We start from the raw sequence: 10631 nt of genomic DNA, 5'->3' as shown, positions 1-10631 counted from the left end.
AAAGCATTATGTTTCCTTTGAAAGTTAGGCCAATGGTCAGCAAGGGGTCAATGAATTTAAGAGAAAGGATAATCTGTTAGTCAGTACAAAGCATTTCATATCCTGAATATAATCCTGAAAATATTGGAGATCTCCTAGGGGCCTCTGGAGGGACTACGTTGTCCTTGCATAAAATGGTTTTGACTTTCAGGCTAATAGAGCCTCCATCCAGGCGAAGGCAAGGACCCTGCTATTTGATAGGGCTATTTGCATTTCAAAGCTAATCAGTATTAAATAATCGGCTGGTAAGAGAAGAGTAAGAGGGTCATTGTGTGTATTTTATTATTGTGTAAACTTGGGAAAACAAGCTGAGAGGCTGAGAGAGCTCACTCAAATTCCAGCTGATAAGAAAGGAGCTTCTGTAGAAGGTCTCTTAATGGGTGAGTTTCTCATTTCTTCCAGCAGAGACAGCCGGGAGGGTCACATGACTGCCAGGCTTTAAAAGGAAGCAACAACGAACTGTGGAGAGGACTGTATTTATTTCCAATATGGACGTCACACTTAAGGTAAAAGCACTTTTTAAATCTTCAGTTTTCATTTCCCTGTAACTGGATGGTTACTTTTCAGGATTTAACAGTTTGAATGAATAATTATAGTGTTTCATTGGTCAGTTCAGATCAAACTTGATTGTAACTCTAATTCAGTGGTTCCTAACCCGGCACATTAGAATCACCAAGGGAAAAGAAAAATACTGTTGCTGATTCCCACCCCAGAGAGTTGATATCATGGATTTGGGGTGGGGCCGGGTCATCAATATTTTTTACTAGTTCCCAGGTGGTTCTCCTGGGTTGTAGTTTGAGAACCACTGTTCTAATTTCTATCCTGAGCGTGTCTTTCTTCTCTGCAAAAAAGACTTCCTTAACTTTCCCAGTGTCTCTAGCTGTGGTCTCAATTTTTGACTGCACGTCTATTAGTTAAAAAAAATTGCAGCGCATGCCAAAGTATCTGTGTATGTGTGTATGTGTTATTTTACTAATATATTATCTATATTATGAAATGGAGAAAAGGAGACATTTATAGAACTATGAATAATAATCAATATTTTCTTCCCGCACCCCTGAGCATCCTTTCAGCCACTCCACCTTTGGAAACTATTGTTTCACAGGATAAAGTCCACATTCCCTAGCATGGCATTCAAGGTTTTCTCCAAACAGAGTTTTATCTCTCTTATCATTGTTATATACCATACTCTCTCAGGAGTTAATTGATTGATTGATTGATTGTTAATTCCCTACTGTCTTCAGTCCACTTTCCTGGGAAATAGATTCTGAGAAGGAGACTTGCATGTTGAAAGTTTATCAAAGGGTGAAGAAAGTTGGATTGGGCAGAAGATGGAGGAGATGCAGTTGCAACAAAGAGTTTTGGAACTGGGTTGACCCTTCAGAGTTGCCCCACCTTGAGGCAAAGGGGTTAGGTCTCATCTCACATTTCCATCCTCTGTCCAGCATTAAGCGTTTATCTGTGTGGGCTGCCACTGGGTAAGGTGGTTCATTTTGAGAGCTAATCCCAGAGAGTGAACCAGTAATGCTGCCATGTGTTGGGGGAATGAATGCCTCAGTCCCGAGACGGGGTCTGGGATGCTTACCTCGGCATCCGCTCCATTCCCTGCATCACGACTTAGCACAGTTGTTCCTCACACTGGAGTATTTCACCGCAGTCTCTGCCCTCAGAAACCTGTCATTCCAAGGATGCTCAACATCATTAGCTATCAGGGAAATGCAAATCAAAACTACAATGAGATATCACCTCACTCCCATCAGAATGGCTATGACTAACAAGACAGGAAACAACAAATGTTGGAGAGGATATGGAGAGAAGGGAACCCTCATACACTGCTGGTGGGAGTGCAAACTGGTGCAGCCGCTATGGAAAACAGTATGGAGATTCCTCAGAAAATTAAGGACAGAAATGACGCGGGGTCAGTGAGCCGAGGAGTCGAAAGAAAGATTTCTTGGACTCTCAAGATCTGGCAGTAGTGCTCTTTTATTTAGGGAATAGTGTGGAATAGCATGGGGACAGGACCCATGGGCAGGCAGAGCTGGTGTGTGGGGACAGGACCCACGGGCAGGAGGAGCTGCTGCTGCTGCCGCTTCTGCTGCAAACATAGGTGGAGAGTAAGGCTAAATTTAAGGCATAGGCATGTGAGCCATCTCTTTACAAGACAAAGGAAAGAACATGTAAAAAAGTTAAAATGGTATCAATGCAGGTGGGGTCTGGCCATTGGGTGGCCCCACAACTTTTAGATAAGAATCAAATCGGATTAAGTAAAGCCCAGAAGCCACCACCCTAAATCAGTTACATGAGATTGCCAGACAGTAACCAGCTTAAGTCCTTGCCTTCCCCATTAAGAGTTTCCAGAGATAAGGCCATCCCCCCTTCCTCCTGGTGCAGAGGGGGAGGCATGGAGATTTCCTTCACAAATGCAAACGTCTCTCAAAGGGCAAGCAAATTCTGCTCGTCGGAGCCTGCTTCTCATCTGCAGTTTTAAAAGTAACCAGCCTAAAATCCTCATCAATATGATCTCAATCATAAGTAGAAGACAACAGCAGGCAAACACATGGAGACAGAGATTGGATTGGTGGTTACCAGAGGGGAAGGGAGGGAGGGGGAAGGGTGAAAGGGGTGATCAGGCATGTGTGTGAGGTGATGGATGGTAATTAGTCTTTGGGTGGTGACCATGATGTAATCTACACAAAATCAAAATATAATGATGTACACCTGAAATTTATATAATGCTATAAAACCAATGTTACTACAAAAACAGCAACAAAAAGAAACATATCATTCCCTGGAGGCCCAACACAAAATATCACCAGCTCCTAGAAGTTTCTCTATACTCTCCTGCTAGGAGTAGCACCAGGAGACACAGTGGGGAGAGCAAGGCCTGTGGTGTCACAGACACCTGAGTTTGAATACTGGGTTTTAGGGACCTTGCCCGGTGTATTATTTAACCTCTCTGACTGGAGCTATTAAGACCTACTCTACAGGATTCTTATAATGATTAATTGAAATAATCACTCAACCAATGATATTTTGACATTTTCTTTGTAGCTTTTACTTTCTCATCTCGAAATTTCTGTACTTTACTTCAATGATTTAAATGGCAAAATAAAAATAATTAGGATGCTGTGGTGATTTTTCATATAAGTTTATTCAGTTAAAAATCCTAGGCTTTATTCTGAGGTAATATTTTCTACTTTTATAAAAAATTGATTTTTTTTCAGCTTTATGAAAATCTGATAACAGATTAACAGATTTTTTGTATAACAAATTCGTGGTGGTGATGAGGATTTTAGGCTGGTTACTTTTAAAACTGCACATGAGAAGCGGGCTCTGAGGACTGGAATTTTGCTTGCCCTTTTGAGAGACATTTGTGTTTGTGAAGGAAGGGGGGATGACCTTGTAGGGACCTGAAATTGGCCACCCCAGGATATGTCTCTTTGGCATCGGGATTGTTTGGGGCTGATTGCTTTTGATAAACTGGGACAGGGAAGGAGGCTCTTGGGAATGGAACTTGCCCTTGTTGGGACACATTTACATGTGTAAGGTAAATCTCTATCTGTAAAAGGTGCCTCCCTCTCTGTACCAGGAAGAAGAGAGATGACCTTGTCCTTAGAAACTCTTAATGGGGAAGGCAAGAACTTAAGTTGGTTGCTGTCTGGCAATCTCATGAAACTGATTTAGGGGGTGGCTTCTAACCTTTTAACCTTTATTTAATCCAATTTGATTCTTGTCTAAAAGTCATGGGATCACCCAATGACCAGACCCCACCTGCACTGATACCATTTTAACTTTTTTTCCTTGTTCTTTCCTTTGTCTTGTAAAGAGATGACTCACATACCCATGCCTTATAAAATTAGCCCTAACCGTCAACTCGAGGCAGCAGCAGGAGCTCTGACTGCCTGTGGGTCTTGTCCCCATGCACCAGCTCTGCCTGCCCATGGGTCCTGTCCCCATGCCAGCGGGGGCAGCAGAAGCGGCAGCAGAAGCTCTGACTGCCCATGGGCCCTGTCCCCATGCTATTCCATACTATTCTCTAAATAAAAGAGCACTACTGCCAGATCTTGAGAGTCCAAGAAATCTTTCTTTCGACTCCTCAGCTCACCGACCCCGCATCAGTGGTATAATTTATGTAAAAATAGATTTTGAAGTAATTTTAATTAGGAAAATAAGCTTTTGTCATATATATATACATATATATATTATTAACTTTTTAAAAATTATCGGTTCATGAAATTAAAAAATGTGCACTGCATCTTAACACTGGCCCCTTATGCTAATATATATTCTTATGTATATTAGCATATATAATATATATGTTATTAATAATATATGCTATTAATAATAGCATAATATATATGCTAATATAATATGTATGTTCATTAACTTCTTTCATAAAGATCAGTTATTTCTTGGGCACCTATAATATAGAAAACATTTTTTTTTTTTTGAGGAAGACTAGCCTGGAGCTAACATCTGCCAATCCTCCTCTTTTTGCTGAGGAAGACTGGCCCTGAGCTAACATCCATGCTCATCTTCCTCTATTTTATATGTGGGACACCTGCCACAGCATGGCTTGGCGAGCAGTGCCATATCCACACCTGGGATTTGAGCCAGCAAACCCCAGGCTGCCGAAGTGGAATGTGCTCACTTAACCTCTGCACCACTGGGCCGGCCCCTAGAAAACATTTTAATCAGTGTTACTCTTAGCGCCGCTTAAATAGCTTAGATAAATACAGTGGTTAACATAGGTTAGCATAAGGGAAGCCATCTTGTAGAGGGGAACTATGCTGGGACTATAACAAGACACCCCCCTTTCCTTGTTAGCAAAGCTGTAGTTTGCATGTAGCTTAGAGAAGTACACGTCTACTTGCTCTGCTATTTTTGTAGCCTTGGCTTATACATAGACCTCCTTATTCCCATAAGGCAATAACTGTGTTCTTTCAGCCTTTCTAGGGATGTAACGACCTTCGGGAAAAACCTCTGCTGACATCTGTCACCGGTGAAGAGAGAAAGGGATGCTCTGTAGTCTCAAGGACTGCAGCTCCAGATGCTCAACATCCCGAGACCCCCTTTTCAGGCCATTTGCCCTATACAACTGCTTCACAATTTTGTAGTTTTAAGATGGTTCTTTAAGACACCAGTCCACCATCTTCCCCCTTGCTGGCAGGCTGTAATAAAAGGCCCCTTTCTCTCCTACCACCTTGCCTCCTGACTGTTGGCTTGTCTTGCCGCGAGTAGAAGACCCCCTAGAGAAACAAAGATAGATGAAATGGGATCCCTATTCTCGAGGAGCTTAAAATTATTTAACTGATGAATAACTAAACAATCATAAATATTTCAAATAACATTTAAAAGGAAAAATAGAGATCTGTAGGAAACAGTTTAGATCATTTATGTAATTGGTACTGACATTTCTGAATGTACCAAAGAATTTAACAGGCCCGGCTGGTCTAGAGAACGTCTCTCAAAGGATGGATAGGATTAGGGCTATAAACTCTCTGATTAGTAGAGACGGATCTGGTATAACTTCGTATCTCACACATTGCTTAATATATACTAGGCCCTCAGTTAAAAGAAGAGTGATACACCCACACATGTATATAATTTAAATATGTGCTGAGTGTATAGATTGGGTAGCTGGAGAAGAATGGGGAAGGCTCCCAGGCCAGTGCTAGGGTTTGAGGGAAACTGCAGAGGTGACAGAGTTCAAGACATGCTGGGAGGTCAGAGAGAAAGTATTTGGTGGGAGTGGAGCAATTTTACTGGAACAGAATGGGCGAGAGGATCGGCAACAGAAGGTAGATTGAGGGAGACTTTGTAGACCTTAAATAATACATCTTAGGTTTTCCCCTGTATGAAACAGGGAGGGTGCATGAGACCTTGTGAAGGGAACACAAATCTGAGCATGAGTAACTTCCACGTCCCAAGACTTACATGGGTTAAGTCTGAATTCCTCAACCAGACTTCCATTCTTCCATTCTTCAATGCTCAAGTGTCTCTTCCTTCCTTATTCTCCATGTTTTCCCATTCCTCTGACATTCCCGTGGTCACTATACATGCTTGCAAATCCCCCACTTGGAATTAATCTTCCCATAGTCTCAAAGCTCTCCATGTAATCCATGGTTAGAGCTGTTGCTAGTTTGCCATTTGAGTCAACGTGGTCTCAGGAACACGACTGTATGCATACACAAAGGAGCACAGATAACGCATTGTTCATCTTCGGATCTGCCTCCCTCTGGCACTCAGTACAGACTAGGACTGAAGGAAGGTTATTTGAAATAGTGATCTCTTATTATTGACTAGTGAAAATTCTAAATGTCGTTTCCTCTTACAAGCTGACATTAGTACACATTACAAGGAAGCCCAACATAAAAAGCTGCTTAATGGATGGTAAGAGGCACCGTGATATAAATTCCTCTACTGGAAGTATTATTTCTACCTGAATCACAAGGTCTTTTTGAACCAACTAACATAAGTAGTTATGTCAAGTCTCATGAATGTTTGCCAGAGGTGAAAAAGAATGAAGACACAGGTCAGTTACTATTAGGAACAAAGTTTTCTTACTGAAAGAACGTTTTCACAAATGTTAAGTAAATAAACCTCTCATGATTGGATTTTATGATCTCCCTGACTTGGTTGTATTAAAGAGAAGCAATTTTTCTGTTGTTATAGCTCGATAAAAACATTAGAAGAGGGGCTGGCCTGGTGGCACAGCGGTTAAGTTCTCAAGTTCCGCTTCTTGGTGGCCCGGGGTTCGCCGGTTCGGATCCCGGGTGCAGACATGGCACCGCTTGGCAAAAGCCATGCTGTGGTAGGCATCCCACATAGAAAGTAGAGGAAGATGGGCACGGATGTTAGCTCAGGGCCAGTCTTCCTCAGAAAAAAGAGGAGGATTGGCAGATGTTAGCTCAGGGCTACTCTTCCTCAAAATAAAAAAATCAAAGATATGGTCATGATCATTGAACTTGACTTTTTGTCATTTATGAAGGTTGGGTTGTCAGCTGTGTTAGGAACAGGGCTGGACTTTATTCCACTGGTTGATAAGCGTTATCAACATTTTACAAGATAGAAACTTTATCTGAAAGCCAGCATTTTTATTGCCTCGTTCATAGTTGGTTTTGAATCTCTGCCTGTTTTGTGTTTACGCTGATTACTAAGTGTACTTTCACGTCAGGGATAGAGAGAATCATTGGATGTTGAGAAAGCCACCAGACAGAGGCCAAGAAAAACAGAAACCCGGGCTATTCATTAACAAAAAACCAGCAGCTATGAATGAATAATACAATGAATGCACAATAATCTACTTGTTTTGAAAAATGTTTATTAATCATTCCCAGAGGCCCTGGGCTAGATGACTATGTCATAGATATTTTTTTATCCCCTTAGGCAAATATACACCCATGTGGAATGCCCTGCTAGAGCTCAACTCCAGAGAGTATAAAGAGAATAGTGCCCTCTGATGTTGGGCATCATGGCAGAACTGACCACCATAGAAGGTAGTCAATAATGACACTTGAATGAAGGAATGAACAAATCAAAAGTTTCATTCAGAATGCTAAGGCAGAAGACAGTTTGACAAAAGCCATTTTTGAAACCAGGGCTGTTATTAGATTAGTCTAAACAGTGACACCTGAATAAATATGACAGTGCCATATTAGCCATACCAGACACTTAAGAAAATGTGCCTCTCCAGGAAAATCAGTTAAAAAAAGAATAATTCCACATAAAATCACTTACAGATGTGCTTCCTGCTGGAAATACCGGGGACAAATTCGACATCAATGCGAAGTTTAGAGAATTCTTTCTGAATATCGGTGCTCTCTTCACACACTGCCCTCCTCCACACTCCCATCCTTGGGGCACAAGAGCTGCCCTTCAGTCTGAGTAAGTAAGGAGTGTTAGTGAGTCATATTAGCTATTTTTAATACACAGACATGTGACAGAGCTATCTGATAGAAGATTTACTTGCCAGCCTTTGGATTCAAGAAAGTCCAGGCTTTGAGCCAGATTCTGGAGTGAGGCAGAAATGGGGACTAGAAAGAAAAGCTTGTAGGCTTTTCAGACTAGAACAGAGAGAATGCAGATATAAAACTAGGGTTTAATTTGAGTAGTAATTTAGAGTACATGTTGATTTAGGAAGATCCAAAAGATAGAGAATTAATGAAAAGATTAATCATGGGCCTCTTTTTTTTTTTTTTTGTGAGGAAGATTAGAACAGCTTGATAAGTGGTGGGTAGGTCCACACTTAGGATCGGAACCAGTGAATCCAGGGCTGCTGAAGTGGAGCGCAAGAACTGAAGTGGAGCGCATGAACTTAACTGCTGGGCCACCAGGCCAGCCTTATGAACCTAATTTTAAAAGTAAAGAAAGTTTATTTTGGAGAGGATGTGGAGAAAAGGGAACCCTCATACACTGGTAATGGGAATTCAAACTGGTGCAGCCGCTATGGTGTACAGAGTTCATTGACTACCCCCACATCTTCCAAGGACACTGGGCCTGGGCCCCACACAAAGGAAGGTGTCTGGACTTGGGTCCAAAGATGGCCACTTCGGCCTTGACTCTAAGGCACAAGTTACAAAGAATATGTCCTGTGTCATGTTCCTTGTCTGGGCTGGCCACCCCAACGGGCACCTGACAGGACTTTAAAAACATCCCATCCATGTGAACAAAAAAGATAAAAACACCCCATGCATGGGAACAAGAAGAAATAACTCGAAATATCCAAATGTCTAAAACCCTGAGTCAGAACCCAGAGAAACCTTGGGATAAAAGGGAGTCACAGGCATAGAATAATTGGAAGTCTCGCTAAGGAAAGGACGCTTTGCCTCAGACCTCCCGCCCACCGTACAAACTATTGAGACTTCCCCGGCTGATTGTGGGGTGGGTGTTGTGAGTACCGATTTGTTGTTTCCCCTTTATCCCTGCTCCTTGTTGTGTTTCCCTTCATCAATAAACTTTGATTGCTTAAACAACCAAGTAGCCTTGGCGGTACCTGTCATTCCTTGCCCTTTGCTGCTGTGGGCAACACAGGGAAAACAGTATGGGTATTTCTCAAAAAATTCAAAATAGAAATACCATACAATCCAGCTATCCCACTACTGAGTATTTATCCAAAGAACATGAAATCAATGATCCAAAGAGATTTATGTACCCCATGTTCGTTGCAGCGTTATTCACAATAACCAAGATGTGGAAGCAACCCAAGTGCCCTGCTACAGATGATTTGATAAAGAAGATGTGGTATTATATATATATATATATATATATATATATACACACACACAGTGGAATACTACTCAGCCATAAAAAAAGACAGAATCGTCCCATTTGCAACAACGTGGGTGGACCTTGAGGGTATGATGTTTAGCGAAATAAGCCAAACAGAAAAAGACAAATACTGCACAATTCCACTCATATGTGGAAGATAAAAAAATACACGGATAAAGAGAAGAGATTAGTGGTTACCAGAAGGGAAAGGGGTTGAGGAGTGGGCAAAAGGGGTAAAGGGGCACATACGTATGGTGATGGATAAAAACTAGACTACTGAGGGTAAGCACAATGAAGTGTATTCAGAAACTGATAAATAATAATGTACATCCGAAATTACACAGCATTATAAACCACTATGACCTCAATAAAACTACTTGAAAAAAAAAGTAATGAAACTTTGTGCTAAGAAGCAAAGCCGTGAGACTATATTAATCCTTCAGTGTGTGAGTAGAGAAGTGCCTATGGAGACTGGATAACTATTATTTCTGTGCTTAGTTCTGGGAATTTATTTGTGTATTTGGTGCCTTGTTCCACTGACAATTTAGGCAGAAATGGTAGGTAACTTAGAACAACACCACCCTGATGCAAACGCACCCCCTCAGCCATCTCACACATCTAGAACCCAGATAGGAAGCTAGAAAAAACCCCAGGTTTCTCAGCATGTAAATAGATGTTACAAGATTCATGCGTTAAGTCAGCACTTTCAAAAAGCCACTCAGGCCCTCCCTCATTATTTATTTACGTTAGTTTTAGACATAATTATAATAAGCTCGGCTTTATGGGTTTATCTAGCCCACAGGAGACCAGAGTGGCACACTGCTGCACATTTCTTTGGCATGAACAAGTATACAAAGGGCTTTCATATCCATTATTAGCCGCTCGAGGGAGAAACAGCAATAACATCAAGAAGTGGCAGTTGACTGCCTGACAGCTCCAAGCCGACAGAGGAATTCTAAATGGCAGGCACGTAAACCACAAGAATACACTAGTCTGCAGCCGTGATTAGAGAGAGAGAAAAAGGCAGGCATCACACTTCCCAGGAGGAATCGCCATAGTCCAGACTCGGAGCCCCAAACGAATACAGAGGTCATACAGCCCAGCCTCCCAGTCAGCACACGGCTCACCCTCGTCGTTTTCCTCTTAGGTAGTCGGATGGCCTCTGCTTATGTGTTGCCAGTGATGAGATTCACTCTAGTTAACAAGGAATCTGTTGATGATTAATCTCATGTGTCAGCTTGGCTGGGTCATGGTACACAGATATGTGGTCAAACATTATTCTGGATGTTTCTGTCAGGGTTTTTATGGATGTATTGACATGT

The 10631-nt window shown here is 41.8% G+C and overlaps 1 long non-coding RNA gene across 1 annotated transcript; it reads right to left on the bottom strand.

The window, feature by feature from the left end:
* Window positions 1-296: 296 nt before the first annotated feature.
* LOC124231281 (uncharacterized) lies at window positions 297-7915 on the bottom strand. Its single transcript, XR_006886477.1, has 3 exons — window positions 7780-7915; window positions 1625-1713; window positions 297-475 (listed from the first exon to the last, which is right to left on the bottom strand). It is a non-coding gene; the product is annotated as an uncharacterized LOC124231281 (long non-coding RNA).
* Window positions 7916-10631: the final 2716 nt, after the last annotated feature.

This window comes from Equus quagga, chromosome 21 (assembly GCF_021613505.1).
Source record: "Equus quagga isolate Etosha38 chromosome 21, UCLA_HA_Equagga_1.0, whole genome shotgun sequence".
Taxonomy (NCBI): Eukaryota; Metazoa; Chordata; class Mammalia; order Perissodactyla; family Equidae; genus Equus; species Equus quagga.
The sequence above is the reverse complement of the archived record's forward strand: the minus strand, read 5'-3'. Positions and strand labels throughout refer to the sequence as shown.